We start from the raw sequence: 15,579 nt of genomic DNA, 5'->3' as shown, positions 1-15,579 counted from the left end.
ACTGAAATTAAATTGCAATTCAAGTTTGGGACATAAAGTGCATTTTTCAACTTTATGTATTCACCCAAACGAACCGACCCTTCTTTTAAGGCCATTGTTTGGTTGCCATCCGGCAACCCCACTGCACAGCCCAATAATTCTTTCAAATCAGTCATACATGCTAAACTTCCTGTCATATGGTGGGAGGCGCCTGAATCAATTATCCAGTTCAAAGAATTCTTACCAGACAACTTCTCATTGGTACCCGATTTGCAAGAATTTAGCAAACTTAAAAAAGCAGCCCACTGGTCGCTACTCATCAATCCATGCGCTGCATATTCCCCTTTTGCAGCTTCTGCCGACAAGGAGGACTGACTAACCATCTGAGCAGAGTTAGCTCTAGGTGCACTCCCACGTCCGCGTCCTGAATTTTGGTTCCCGCGTCCAATCCCCTTGGGCCGATCACCCCACCAATCAGGATATCCGATGAGTTGAAAACAGCTTTCAGCATCATGTCCACCACGGTTGCAGTATGAGCATAAAACTGGCTTATCCTTTGTCCCAGTTCCAGGTCTTCTGCCTCCTGTGTTGGCATGAATAGCAAAGCTCATGGGTTCCCCACGTCCCTCCTTTTCTTTTGACATATTCCGGACACGCTCCTCTTGACATATCAAAGAGTATGCCTTGCTGACACTAGGCAGCGGTTCAGTGCTTAGAATGTTGGAACGAATCGTTCCATACATCGTGTCGTCCAAACCCAACAAGAATTGGTGGAGTTTTTCTTCCTCGCGCTTCTTGTCAAATTGAACTGAGAGATTGCACGTGCATCTTCCACATTGACATGTCGGAATTTGATCATAGTTCGCAAGTTCTTCCCATAATTGCTTCAACTTTCCATAGTAGGTCACAATTGGAAGTCCTCGCTGTTTCCACTCTGCAAGTTCCCCTTTGATCTGTTGAACTCGAGGCCCGTTAGCAATAGAAAACCTTTCTCGGATATCTTCCCACAAATCGTTTGCGATCTCCATATAAGTTATGGTAGATCGTAGAGTTGGTTCTATGGTATTGAGAATCCATGATACCACCATTGAATTCACAGTCCACCAATCCTCCAGATCGGGAGAATCCTCATCGGGTTGCTTCACCGTTCCATCAATAAAGCCACACTTCTTCTTGGCTCTCAACGCGGTTCGCACTGCTCGAACCCATTCATCGTAGTTGTCCCCTTTCAATTGTACCTGGGTGATAATATTCCCAGGATTGTCGTTCGCCGTCAAGATGTATGGTGAGACAAATTTTCTTCCTTCACCATTCTGTTTCTTCGTGTCGTCGTTCATGGCTCTGGTACCATGAAAAGAAATTGTGGAAAAAGTCTTCCCATCCTTTCATGACCCTCAGGCCCCAAAATATATACAAAGCAAAGCCAAAATCGAAAAAGGTAATGGTTCCTAATTCTACCGTAACTACCAAAAGGAAATCAATTCCTACTCTATCTCGACTACCAAAACAATTACCAAAGAATAACTACCAAAAACAGAGCTCCTATCTTTACGCAATTACAGCCCAAATATATGCACAAAATATACACACAATATTCTGCAATCTCCAATAACTTCCGGATGTTGTTCCTTCTCCAAGGCAAGACTGTGAAAGACTCAGAAAAGCCTTCCAAGGTCCATTCAATCTCTTCATTTTCAATTTTTGTTCTGTTTCTTCTTAATCTAAATTCTGTGGCTTTTGTTTTCTTTTCGTTTCTCTTTTGCATATAGTAGTACAAACACCTCCTGGTACTACTACATGTTTGAATGTAGTTTTGTGCTATTCATGTATTCTGGATTCATGGTTAGGCCTGGGAACCGACGAAAAGGCAGTCATAAAGGTGTTGGGACATAGAAATGCAAGTCAGAGGAGGATAATCGGAGAAACTTATCAGCAGCTTTACAATAAGTGCCTCATTGATGATCTTAATGCTGAATTGTCCGGTGACTTCAGGGTAACTTTCAGAATTTCCTTTTAATTGTTGGTGATAATAAGATTTTCAGTCCCTAAAGGGATAACTCAGACTTTTCTACACTTTTTATGAATTAGTACTAAACATTGCTAATTTAGTTGGTATTTCCGGTAGGAAGTCAGGTACTGATTAGTTCAATTTAAGTTCAAGAAACTCAACACTTAGTTTAATTGCCTGACATGGAAACTATCTAACTAATGATTATAATATCAAGTGACAGAAAGCTGTTATCCTGTGGATTTATGATCCTCCTGAAAGAGATGCAAGGCTGGCAAATGAAGCCTTGAATTCCAGGAGGAAAGGTGTCAATGAACTGCAAGTAATTGTTGAGATAGCATGTGCATCATCTCCTCACCATTTGATTGCTGTAAGACAAGCATATTCAATTCTATGCGACAGTTCACTTGAAGAAGACATCATATCAAATGTTCCAATGCCTTTCCAAAAGGTAAATTTAAGCCCTCATATAATATCCGTGGAACTAAACATAATTCTGTTGTCCTTTTAACTGATCATGAATGCATTTTGGCAAATTTTTGTTGATTTTTTCCCTGTTGAATCTTTTCATTTTCTTAGAGTTGGCTTTTTGTTATTGGTTTTCCTCAAGTTTAAGACTCTTTGTAATGCGTTTCAGAATGCTTACAGCCTAGAATTTGATAGCTCAATATTCATCCATTTCCAGCTCTCAGAAATATTTTGTTATTCTGGAATATGGTGTTTCAGAAGTTATAACTAATAGATGCATATTTCGTCAGGTTTTGGTTAGTTTAGTCAGTTCCTATAGATATGACAAGAAAGTAGTTGATTCTGCTATTGCCAATTCTGAAGCTGCCAAGCTACATGAAGTTATCAAGACGAAGAAATTAGATCACGATGATTTTCTGTCCATCCTTAGCACCAGAAATGTTTTCCAGCTGAAAGAAACTTTCCTGCATCACAAGAAAAACTATGGAAATTCCATAGATGAGGTTCAGTTCTGACTAAAAGAAGCTAATTATTTGACAAACACCTCCTAGTATTTTGCTTCCTAACTTTCCAGAACACTCTGTCAGGATATTTTGAATTGTCGCAAAGGAAATTTGGAGGTGGCCATTTGGTGCATTGACTCCCCTGAAAAGCACTTTGCAGAGGTAACACAAAACTCAAATGAGCTGGCAGCATTGTTTCTGATACAATTCCACTTAGTTCCCTACTAGACAGATTATAAGACTCGGCAGAATGTTGAGTTTGTGGAGTTTCATTTTTACACTCCGTCCATCTTAAGGTAATTTGCTCTTGGAAATATTCAACCCAAAAGCCAGTGTCATTCGATTGATGACTAAATTGGACAAGTTAGTCCTGCTTGGCAATGTAGATTGTAGGCAATTTAACTGGTACTGTGTGCTTCATTCTCACATCCTAATGTACTAAACCCTCCTAAACTTTATCCTTAGTTGCGCTTTACCCTCTGAACTTATTAAATAAGCACTTTGTCTCCCTATTTAACATTTTAAGACAAAAGTGCCCTTGGTATTTTATTTTATTTCTTTTTTTATTCATTCCCTTATTTTTCCTTTTCCATTACTTTCTTTTATTTTTTCGTTTACTATTTTCTTTTTTTTTCACTTCTCTTATGTCACTATTTTATTTCACTTACATACTAGTATTACTAATTTGTATGTTTATTATAATATTGTAATTATCTTTTACTTATAAATTTATTCATTTTTTATTTAATTACACTATTAGAAAATTCAAGACAAATTAAATAGCATAAAAAATTAATATATGTCTATCATAATAAAAAAGTGTATATTTTAGCAATTTGACTATTTCAAAAAATATTAACATAAGTGCATAGTTGATTGACCACTATGTTATTACAATTCGAATTTGTTGCTATTGTTATTAAAAATTAATTTATTTTAAGCTCTAAATATGCTGATTTAAATAATATATGAAATAATTTATGCGTATAGATAATATATATTTTATTATAGCATAGACTTTATGATAATTATTATTTTCAATAACAAAAAACTAAAAAGGATAGAAATAAATAAAAGATAAGTGTAAGAAGATTAAAATTAATATATGGATAATAGTAGCAAAGAGAAAAACTAGTTGATCACATAAGAGAAGGAGACAAATTTTAAAAACATGAAAAGGAAAATTAGAAAAGGGCAAAAAAGAAAAAATAAATAAAATAATAATTAATATGGAAGAGGTACTTTTGTCCTAAAATATAAAATAGGGGGCAAAATGCCTATTTATTGAGTTGAGAGAGTTAAAATGCAATTAAGGATAAAGTTTGGTGGGGGTTTAGTGCATTTAACCCATTTATAAATTAGTAAAACTTTTTGTGGGACTATAAAAAATAAATGATACTACTGAATACTTGATAATCTACATGGTTTTTCTATTTCTATTTTTCTATTTTCTATTTGCAATCCCATATTTTGATTTGAAAATTTCAGGTGATTAGAGCTTCCATTGTTGGGCTTGGGACTGATGAGGATTCTCTGACTAGGGTGATAGTAACTCGAGCAGAGATAGATATGATGAAAGTTAAGGGAGAATATTTCAACACCAACAAAACCAGTCTTGATAGTGCAGTTATTGGTGACACTTCAGGGGATTATCAAGATTTCCTCATGGCTTTATTGGAACAAACGTCTAAATTGCTGCACATGGCAAGGATCCTATCCTCTATTCATATGAATGTATGATTGCAATCAAATGTTAGGCAAATATTGATTGGAAAGTCGGATTTTAAGAATATTGATTTTTACATGTATATTAGGTATGTGAAGTTACTTGAATAAAACTACGTTTGATTTCTATTTAGAAATTCCAAATTACTCGAATAGGCTATTTCTAGCTAAATAGTCACTTTTCATCATAGAACTCAATCTTTTCCTACTTTAACTAAATCAAAGAACGAGGTATCAGACTACTTACATGGTTCTTAAAAATCTAAAGTACAGTTATTCTATTCACCGAAACTTTTCACAAGAGTGTAGTTCATATCTCAATTAGACAGTTCCTAGTTGTAGGATAAACTAGAATGGATATTGAAGAAGGGTAAGGACAAGTGTCCTTAAACTGGTTCTTGGGGTTGACAAGGGTTTACTTGTCAATTTTCGTTAAAAAGTTATGACACTTGTCAAGAGAGGATATAGGTGTTGAGGAAGGCTAAATGTGACACCTCAGCAAATGATCTCGAGTTCGAGGTCTTGTGTCTGCATGAGGCACTATTCACTAGTAATGGATCTACCCAACTTACCTATCAAGGAGCTAGTATAAAGGCAAGATCAAGCAATAAAGCGAGGGCTAGTGACAATTTTTACTCTCTCCATCTTTACTATTCCATCTTTAATTATTTTCAATACTCCATACTGATTTAAGCATCAAAGCTTGTTACAGGGAATTAACCTTGTCATTTTCTTTATAGATTTAGAAATCAGCGAAGCAAATAAGTGATCTTCAAGAGGCCTTTCTTTTGGAACCGTGACTTCCATTTTCTCCCACTTCTCAACATCTAAAATTGGCACTATCTATAGGAAGCCACATACATTCTTTCCCAGTTGAATTTCTCTTGTTAACTTTAACTAATAATTTGCAATGTGGAAAATGAAGCAATCCAAAAGACACCAAGGCTCAACTAGTTCTCCTCCCACCGGAAATAAGGATAAAGGAGTAGACAACTTCATGTAGACTCAGTTGGAGATAAAAATACAAGAAGAAAGTCAGCAACTTCCATCATCGGTAGAAATGAGTTATTTTTTGGCCTAGAATTTTCATCTCATCTAGAAACTGGTACAATGATAGGAACAATAGTAGTAACAAATGCCCAAGAAGGACACAAGGGACAACAAAAAGCCAATGTATTCTCCCCTACATCCGGATGAAAGCTCAGATGAAGAATCTAGCCCAGAAAATAGATCATTGAAGCGATACAGAGCTAAATTAGGATTCGTGAGACCATATCATCATATATTGGATTTGTCGCTTGAGCTAAATAACCCAATTTGAAAGTGGTACCAATCATTGAAGATGAGGATGATCAGGTCTTGGGAAGCTCAGGAAGCTTGTATTACCTCAACAAAAATTCATTCACTAAAGAGATCCAGAAGTATCCACTTCCTCTGGGGCTCACATTACCTCACCTTGAGATGTATGATGCCACTAGTGATCCTAATATGCATATGAGTCAATTTGTAACTTGCATGCAATTGTAGAATTCCTCAGATGTAACTACGTTGATAAGGAATGCAAGGTTGTGGTATCACGATCTCTTCGCACAAAGACTTGGGGGGCCTTTTCTTGCATATCCAAAAGTTCAAATATGAAAGAATCGAGGTCATGGGCAGAGACGAAAAAAATAATGGCTTTATTTATGCATCATGGATTGCAGTCGAGAGAGCTTTACACCAAGTTTGCTAGGTGACCTACCCTTATCGTGCAAGAAATGCTCCATTGAGTTCATGACCATGCAAAGATTGAGGAAGCTAATAGGTCGAAGAGAGATTTGGAAAGAGCACATGATGACAAGTGAAAGAAAGAGCAATCACAAAAGGGGAAAATTGATACCAATGGTAGCAAAAAGTTTGGATTTGACTGATTGGGGAAGGGAAAAAAGTTGCAGGACAATGATCTTACCTTTCTCACAACTAGCAAGTTGCAGATCTTAGCATCGAGAATGAAGGAATTCTCAGAAAACCTAATCATATGATAAGACCTATAGAAAAGTTAAATAAGAGCTTGTATTGTGCTTTTTATAGGGATATGACCTATCTTACTAATGATTGCAACGATCTCAAGAGGGAGATTAAATTTCAAATCAAGTAGGGAAATTTGAAGCAATTTGTACAACAAGCTAGGGATGCAAGTTACCAAAGAGATTATCATGTAGGTTGTGGATGATATCGACTTGATCAAGTAGGATACCACACCAATTGTGAAGGATAATATGGACTTGATAACCAAGTCCAGCAGATAGATGACGTGGCTAACTTGGAAAGTATAATAAAAAAAATTCTCTTGGGGCTTGCCCACCATTCTACAAGATCATTGCCCACAACTGTAGAAGTTCCTATTGATGGAGACAGTGTTTTGGCTCTAAGTGCATCTCTTTGCAGTTAGGCAGGCCGAGAGCTTGGAGAGCAGATGAGGCTTACGATGTGTGAGGAGATCATTTTTAAACCCCAAAGATCCCATCCCAATGTTACTAAAATGCCATGAAGCCTTAGTCATTCACATGCTCACCAACAATTACAGAGTAAATAAAGTGCTCATTGATTGTGAAAGCTTGGTAGATATACTCTTTTCAAAGGCATTTTAGAAACTATGTCCAAGCAAGTTAGCTCATCCTAGTATGAACTCTATTGATTGGGTTCAATAGAGAATCAGTTCAAGCAAGAGAAAGCCATATCCATGCAAGGTACAATGGGGTAGGCCCCTAGAAGTTTGATAGTACCCATAACGTTCGTGTTGGTGAACATACCTTCTGCCTACAATGCTATTATGGAAAGATTGACCCTAAATGCAGTATGAGCTACGATCCCAACATGCTATCTATGTTTGAAGTTCCCAATTTCTGTCGAAACTGTAGTGGTAAATAGAAATATGATAATAGTTTGACAATTTTATTTTGCTAATTTGAAAGGAAAAATAGTAGCTACGATAGAGACATTAGTAGTTGAAAAGCTTGAGTCTCAAGAAATGGACTCAAAGAAGCTGAGCTTCGAGAAAGAGGTCAAGGAAAAAGTCTTATGGCCAAAAAACCAAACAAAACAGTGAGACTAGGCAATAGCCTACCTGATGAGGTAAAAAACTGTTTATATCAGCTTTTGATTAAGTATAGAGATGTATGTTCTTGGACTGCAAAGGATATAAAAAGAATTTTGAGAGAAAATAATGATTCGTAAGCTCAACGTGGATAAAAATCTCAAACCAATCAAACAAAAGAAAAGAGATTTTGGACCTGAGGGAGAGGTCATCAACAAGGGGTCGATAAGCTTCTTGATGCAGATATCATCAAAGACGAACTATATCCAACCTGGTTCACTAGCATAGTATTGGTGAAAAAGCTAGATGCCACCTTGAAGATGCACGTCCACTTCATAGATCTCAACAAAGTAAGTCACAAAGACTTCTATCCTCTACCTAGAATTGATAGCCTAGTGGACTCTACATTAGGGTTCAAGGTGTTTGTTTTTCTTAATGTGTACAAAGGATACCATCAAATTGGAAAAAAACATGCAGAATACTCAATTACTTATACTCATGACATAAAAAAAAATGAAATACACTAAAATTTTTCATTTTTGGAGTTCAGTTTTTTTTCTACATTGTCATGACTATTCTATTTAAAAATCCTTTTTATATTTGTTATGTATCATTTTTCAATACTACCTATAAAATAACTATTTGAAGGATTCTCTTCATAATTTTGAGAAACTCAAAAATTTATAACTTAGCATTCCACTTTTTTGATTTTTTTTACTGACTTTGTCTCGTATGTATGAAATTTTTCCGTTTTTATGCAATCTCCATAATTGAACCTTCACTAGAGTTTGTTACCAAGTTTTTGACTTTTAATATTTTTATTAACTTACCTTGTTTTAGTATTTACCCTCCTTTGGTTTACCTCTTAGTTTTAGTACTGTTTTATATATATTTTGTCGAATTTGGATACTACTTGGTTTTAATTTAGACTCAAAAGAAGGATAAAATTACTATTAGTAATGATTTTAGTTTCCTCATATTTGTCTTCAAACTCAATTTAGTTTGTATTCCATATTAGAACTTCACGAGAAAGATCTTTACTCAAATAAAAAAATTTTAAGGTTGAATCTTGTAAATAAAGGTAGTATTCTTTTAACTCCATAATTGATATTTAACAATATTTCTATGTAAACTATTTTATTCTACCAGATATCAATGACACTGAGAACTTTTGATTTCACTGATATCAATTCTTCTTGCATCAACTGGATAGCAATAGTTTAGGTGATTGTATCAACACACATCCTCACCTCAAATAGATCACTAAATGCCAAAAGATATCGACGTTTTTTGCTTTCAAATCCATAGGTACATATATAGAACTAAGTAAAATCAGTTTATTTGATCATTTCTTATATAAATATTTTTATTTCTCCATAATCTTTCCTATTATTACAGATTTATAGGGAATCAAAGTGCAATCAATTATCAGTGATGATAACATTCCACTTGTTGACCACCTCTTGCTTCCATTTAAAAATTATGCCATTTCAAAATGCTTCAATTTGCCTAAATCAACAAGCATCTTTAGCAGGAGATTATCTATTTTACTGGATTCTCACTCCTACAACTCGCATTCAAGAAATCCCTGAATTTGAAGATATAAATATTCCACCTTACTTTCCTCAAACAAATATACTACTACCCAAAACCATGTGGATACTAGTAGATACATGAGTATTTAATTCATAAACTCAATTTTCATATCTTCATATTCTCCCTATATTCCTACTATATCAAGAAACTTAAAATCATTGTCTTGTTATTCTAGATATAATGGGTATAGTAATCGGCACTCTTTCAACAAGAGAAATTCAAGTGGAGCAACTAAGACTTCAATCAAGAGATTAAATAATTGTTAATCAAGAGTAAGAGGCATTCAATATTGCTTAAAAAAATAAAAAAATAAGAAGGGTGAATATACTAATAAAATCTCTTTTTTTTTTATTTTAAAAAATTGCTTTTATTAATCAGAAATCATGTATATATGAGATGAAACTGCCAGCACTAATGACCAGCTACCCTTCTACGAAACGTAGGGAATCCCAACCTATCCATTCTAATATCCCCTCTAACCAATCATGGCAGATCCGCAAAGGTAGTGAAAACTTGTCCTGCCTCAGAATCAACACCATAATTTACCAACCGATCAGCCGGTGAATTCGCCTCCCTATAACAATGCAAGACTGTTAGGAAACATAGACGAAACTGAAGCAAATCCTCCAGCTCCTTCTGCAACTTCCATGGACAAGCACTATACCCTAAACGATCCGAATGAGCGTAAACGAATCTGACTCGACATGTAACTCCTGGATCTCTTGGGCAACACAATATTTCACACCCAGTAGGAGCGCACGTAACTTTGCGTGCAGGCTGCTCATCGTCCCAAAAAACGCCGACTAACTGAAAACAAAATTCCCATGACAGTCCCGCACCAGTCCACCCTGTCCACTCAACCTTGCGTTCCCCCGCGAACACCCGTTTGAATTCAACTTCCACCCCCCTGCGGCGAGACCCAGCGAACCGGTTGAATGACCAACCGTCTCTGGCAGTGGGCCACAGCATGAAGCAATCTTTCCCATGAAGACTCTACCCCTCTCAAACTCGGGAATCGTGACTGCAAAATGTCTCGTAGTAGCTGTACGATCCGATTCACCGTCACCCTAACCCTCAACCGTTGCCCCTCAAACACCCCCAATTCCATGCTTTCCACAACTCCCAGCATATCACCATCGGTAGGATCCTATACAAAAATGTCAAACTGATATTATGCCCTCCCTGTAACCACCAAAGCCATACCATATATCGCACCGTATGCACCCCCTCAATTTCTCCCGCATGCATCTCAAAGTGGCGCCAAACTAGCCATGCTCCTTCTCTAGTGCAAAAAACGTACTCCATGTCCTCCTCCGTAGGATCCTGGCAACACCAACAACGGGAAGGGCCCCGAACACCCCATCTCCTCAACTTGTCCAACGTAGGGATCCTTCCCCGCAGTAAGTACAACATCAAGAAAGAGATCTTAATTGGAATACTATGGTGCTAGACAGTTGCAGCACACCAAGATCTGTTATCAACCTGCCAGACTAGGGAGTATGCCGAAGACGTGGAAAAGCAACCAGAGCTCGTCAAAGCCCAAACCATTTTATCTGGACCTTGAAAGGTTGGCGGAGCCATGTCTAGGATGCGCACCACCAAAATCTGCCTCCAAGTGTTGATTAAGCATAGCAATATTCCAGGCCCCCTGATCCACAAAATCGACAACCAAATGGTCGTGAAATATCTCCACCTTCTGACAGGGCGCTCCTGACCCCATCCAATTGTCATCCCAAAAATGCATCCCGCCCTGCTTGACAGCCTAGCTAATGTTGTTCTCCGCCACCTACTGTACTGCACACATTCTCCTCCATGTGTGGGAGCTCCACGGACTCACCTTTGCCAGACAAAGGTGTAAACTTGAACAATACTTCATTGACATGAACTCGGCTCAGAGTGACTGTTATTGCCTAAATTTCCACCAGAGTTTAACTGAGAACGAGTCGTAAACACCCTCCAACCCCCGCAAACCAATACCTCCTTCTTCTCGCGGTCCACACAAGTCCTCCCAACGTATCCGGTGGTAATTAGTCCCAAATTCCGATGTCCCCCAAGGAAGTCCGCGAATACCTTCTCCAAGGCCATGAGAACCCTCTTTGACAGAGAAGCGGCTACCAGCAAGTGTATTGGCATGGAGGCTAACACAATCTGAAGTAGAACCACTCGACCACCAACAGATAAAATCTTATTATTCCATGAGAGGATACGAGCCACCGTCGCATTATGTACCTCTGCAAAATAGAACTTTTTTCGCCATCCCACATACAGAGGGCACTCGAGGTACCGCACCGGAAACGCTCGCCTCTGAAACCCCAGAGTGTGGGCAATCACTGCTGCCTTCCATGACGGAAACTTCAGATGAGTCAAGAAGCAGCTTTTTTGGGAGTTTATCCACTGACCCGATGTCACACTGTACTCGTCCAGTACGCTCTTAATCAGACCTAGCGAGGATCTCTCACCACTGTAGAAGATGACTACATTATCGGCATACGACAGGTGAGTGATTATCGGACACCGAGGAGGGACTTTGAAAGGAATGAACCGCCGCTGAGAGGGTAGCGCATTCAGGGCCCGTGATAGTACCTCAGCTCCGAGGACAAATAAGGCCGGCGAGATTGGATCCCCTTGCCGGAGACCCCAGGATGAATTTTTTTCCTTGAGGAGCACCATTGACCAATACCGAGAACCAAATATTAGAAACAAGGCGCCAGATCATGTCAATCCAAGTCTCCGAGGACCCGAAGCAGCAAAGAACTTGTAAAAAATAAGGCCGGGAGACTCTATCATATGCTTTCACCATGTCTAACTTAATTACCACGTTTCCACCCCCGTTAGATTTCGAGATATCTGATAGTAATTCTTGGGCCAGCAAGAAATTATCCGCGATCTGTCTCCCCTTCACAAAGCTGCTCTACTGTGGAGATATAAGCCGGGGCAAGATCTTAGCCAACTTCTCTGAAAGTAGCTTCGAAACGATCTTGTTTGCAAAATTGCATAGGCTAATGGGCCTAAATTGAGAGAAATCCTGAGGGTTTTCCACTTTTGGCAGTAGCACAATTGATGTAGCCGTGATACTTCTCGGTAGCTCGGCCCCGCGAAAGAAACTCACCACTGCCTGATATACATCCATAGCTATCACTTCCCATGTGAAAGTGAAGAACTTCCCTGTGAACCTATCTGGGCTCGCTGCACTAGTCTCATCTAGAGCAAACACGATATCCTTTACCTCGTCAAGCTGCGGGATCTCGGTTAATTAAGTGTTGTCTTGGGCCGTGACTCATTTCGAAATGACCTCCAAAATATCATTGTCCGATTGCATGCCCTCTGCCGTGAAAAACTCATGGAAGAAATTAACCGCCGCCGCACCAATCTGTGACTCATCCTCTAGCCACTCTCCATGTGACTTCCGCACCTGATGAATCACAGCCGGGCGTCTCCTCTCAGCCACCAGGGGATGGAAGAATTTCGAATTCCTATCTCCATCATGCAGTCACTTCACCCGAGTTTTCTGCCTCCAAAATCCCTCCTCGACCGTTAGGGCATGACGCAATCGCGCCTGAGCATGATGTAACTCACACCGCAAGTCATCCGTAGGATCCATGTCATACCTTGTCTCAACCTCCAGCATCTCGCGCTCCGCGCTCCGGGCTATCTGAAAGATATCCCCAAATGATAGCTTAGACCATTGCTTGAGAGCTTGCTTTACCCCCCGCAGCTTTGCCACCAGAGCCTGCAAGGGGAACCCATTCCCGGGCTGCGACCAACATTCTCTAATCACTCCCAACAAGTCTTTGTGAGTGGTCCATACATTCAAAAATCGAAACGGCCTAAGTTTATTGTCCAGATGCGTCTTCACAAATAGCAACAGTGGAGAGTGATCCGACGAATTTCGCCCCAAGTGTTGAACCATGACCTGGTGGTGCATCTCCAAAGCTGGCCCATTCAACAGCAATCTATCCAGGCGCTTTCAAACACGAGCCGGACCCACCCGGTTATTGCACCAAGTAAACCTAGACCCCGAGAACCCCGCATCAACCATTCCTGCCTCTGACATAAAATTTAAAAAGTCAAACCCCTCCGAAGGTCTAAATGGCAAACCCCATTTTTTTCCTCTCTGTTGGTGATCACATTAAAATCTCTCACAATAAATCACGGAGCCGAGAGCGGCCTATCCCTTAATAAGTCACCCCACAAAACCATCCTTTCCTGAGCTGTACACTTAGCATGAATACATGACAAGAGACTGGACTCAAGAAATAACTGAGATTGCACCTGTACAATTAGATATTGTGCCGACTCCACAATAATCTGACAATTAAACAGAGACCGATAAAACACCCAAACGGAGCCCCCTTGATTAGCTAGGCAATAATCCATCCCTAATTTGAGTCTAATGGCAGTAAGGTTCTCCAAACCCGACTTAGGTTCAACTACTACCACCAATTGTAAAGAATGCAACGTAATAAGCTTCCTCAACCTTTTTAAATTAGGGGCACGAGCCACTCTTCTTATATTCCAGAAAAGTACTTTAATCATAAGAAACCGCAGACAAGGAATCTGTTGAAACATAACCCCTAGATCTCAGAGTTCTATTAGAAGGAACCACCGCACGAATACCACGTACCTTGGCCACAGAGGCCCTCCCCAAGCCTACTTGCTCCTGTGCATGGCTGCCAGAAGTTACCAACAAATCAAAATTCAATTCCCCCATTGGCGACGTCACTCCACGAGCTCGCACCTCATCCCTACCTCCCCTGAGAGATAAATTCCCAACCCATCGCTGCATCTCCTGCACCTTTTCTACCATTCCCTCAGCAGCCTCTGACCGTGCAGCCCACAAACCTTCTTTCTCGACCCCAGCTTCCGCTGCTCGTACACTACCCAAAGAATTGTTGCGATCTCCACCAGTTCTTGGCAACACTTCCACCGCCCCTATACCCAAAGCTGAATCCTCAGCCGTGCTCGCATGTCCGAGCTCCTCCGCTGGAGGCTGGGCAACCAGTAAGCCCGCCCCTTGTTGTTGTTATTGTTGCTCCTCCAGCGAGGCACCCAACTGCTACATTACCTCCATTCCCTGTAGCTGCTGCTATTGCACCTCTGCTGACAATTTCAGTTGTTGTCTCACCCCACGCCGCGGTATATCAGGTGCCTCCATGTCAAGTAACGCCGCTTTTCCAGTTGTGGATGCTGCCGCAACCTTCAACAGCGGCACTGCCTCTCTGATTGTCTCTTCCACGTTCCTACGCTGCCCTGAGGTAGCTCGCAGCGTAGGATTCAAGGCATGACAAGCATCCTCCGCATGTCCTTGGAGGAAACAGTGAGAGCAATATCGTGGAAGGTTCTCTACCACCAGCTCCTGCCAAAAACCAGCATTATCTTCATTCCCAATCCATACACGCGACGGCATCGTCTTCAACAAATCCATCTAGACGCACACGCGAGCTACACTTGGGCGTGACATAGCAAGAGTGGCCGCATCCACCAGTAATGGCAGACCCATGCATGATAGGATCTGAAAAAACACCTCCTTGTTGAAGAAATGTAGCGGTAGCTTTGAAAGCTGGAACCACAGGGGTACAATGGATAACGCCCTATCAACATGGAACCCGGGTGTCTATTTGAAGACTTGCATCGGTGCCGCAGAGACGTACTAGATCCTCCTGAACCACACGCGGTGAAAATCAGCCTCATTCTGTAGTTGTATCAACACATGCGATGTATCAAGAAGACCTACCGTGGGTTTCTCTCGAAGATCCAGCGTTGAGAAGAACTTGCGCACCTCCTCAATCTTCGGTCTACCCCTGAAAAATTTTCCTACTAACGCAAATTGATAAGGATTGGCCAAGGTCTCCATAGCCGCCTGCGTAAAGATGATTGCTGGCTCTTCTTTGTGAGTCGCCACTTCGGCCGCTATTGAGCGTGAAAGGTGAGACGCCTGCTGCTTGAACAGATTTGAGAAAGACTTACTTTGGAATGTTGGGGAGACTGGCTGCGAAGGAGGATGCCCTCCAGCAGGTGGCTGGAGGGCTGCCATGGCACCCACAACCGAACTAACCCTAGTCGACCTTGTTATCGTGAAGCGAAACCCTAGCAGCTAAAAGAGAGAAAATTGACACCTTTTCCCACCAGTTGACCGTCTACTAATAAAATCTCTATGTGCTAACTATCCTACTAATTTCTTATTTAGCAAAATAACCATTATTATTCATTTTACACAATGAATT

The 15,579-nt window shown here is 40.2% G+C and overlaps 1 pseudogene; it reads left to right on the top strand.

Moving 5' to 3' along the window:
* The first annotated feature begins 1,420 nt into the window (after positions 1 to 1,420).
* On the top strand, positions 1,421 to 4,804 carry LOC113760041 (annotated as a pseudogene).
* The last annotated feature ends 10,775 nt before the right edge of the window (positions 4,805 to 15,579 follow it).

Source organism: Coffea eugenioides, chromosome 2 (genome assembly GCF_003713205.1).
Source record: "Coffea eugenioides isolate CCC68of chromosome 2, Ceug_1.0, whole genome shotgun sequence".
Classification (NCBI taxonomy): Eukaryota; Viridiplantae; Streptophyta; class Magnoliopsida; order Gentianales; family Rubiaceae; genus Coffea; species Coffea eugenioides.
Note: the sequence above shows the minus strand (reverse complement) of the source record. Positions and strands in the feature narration are given on the sequence as shown.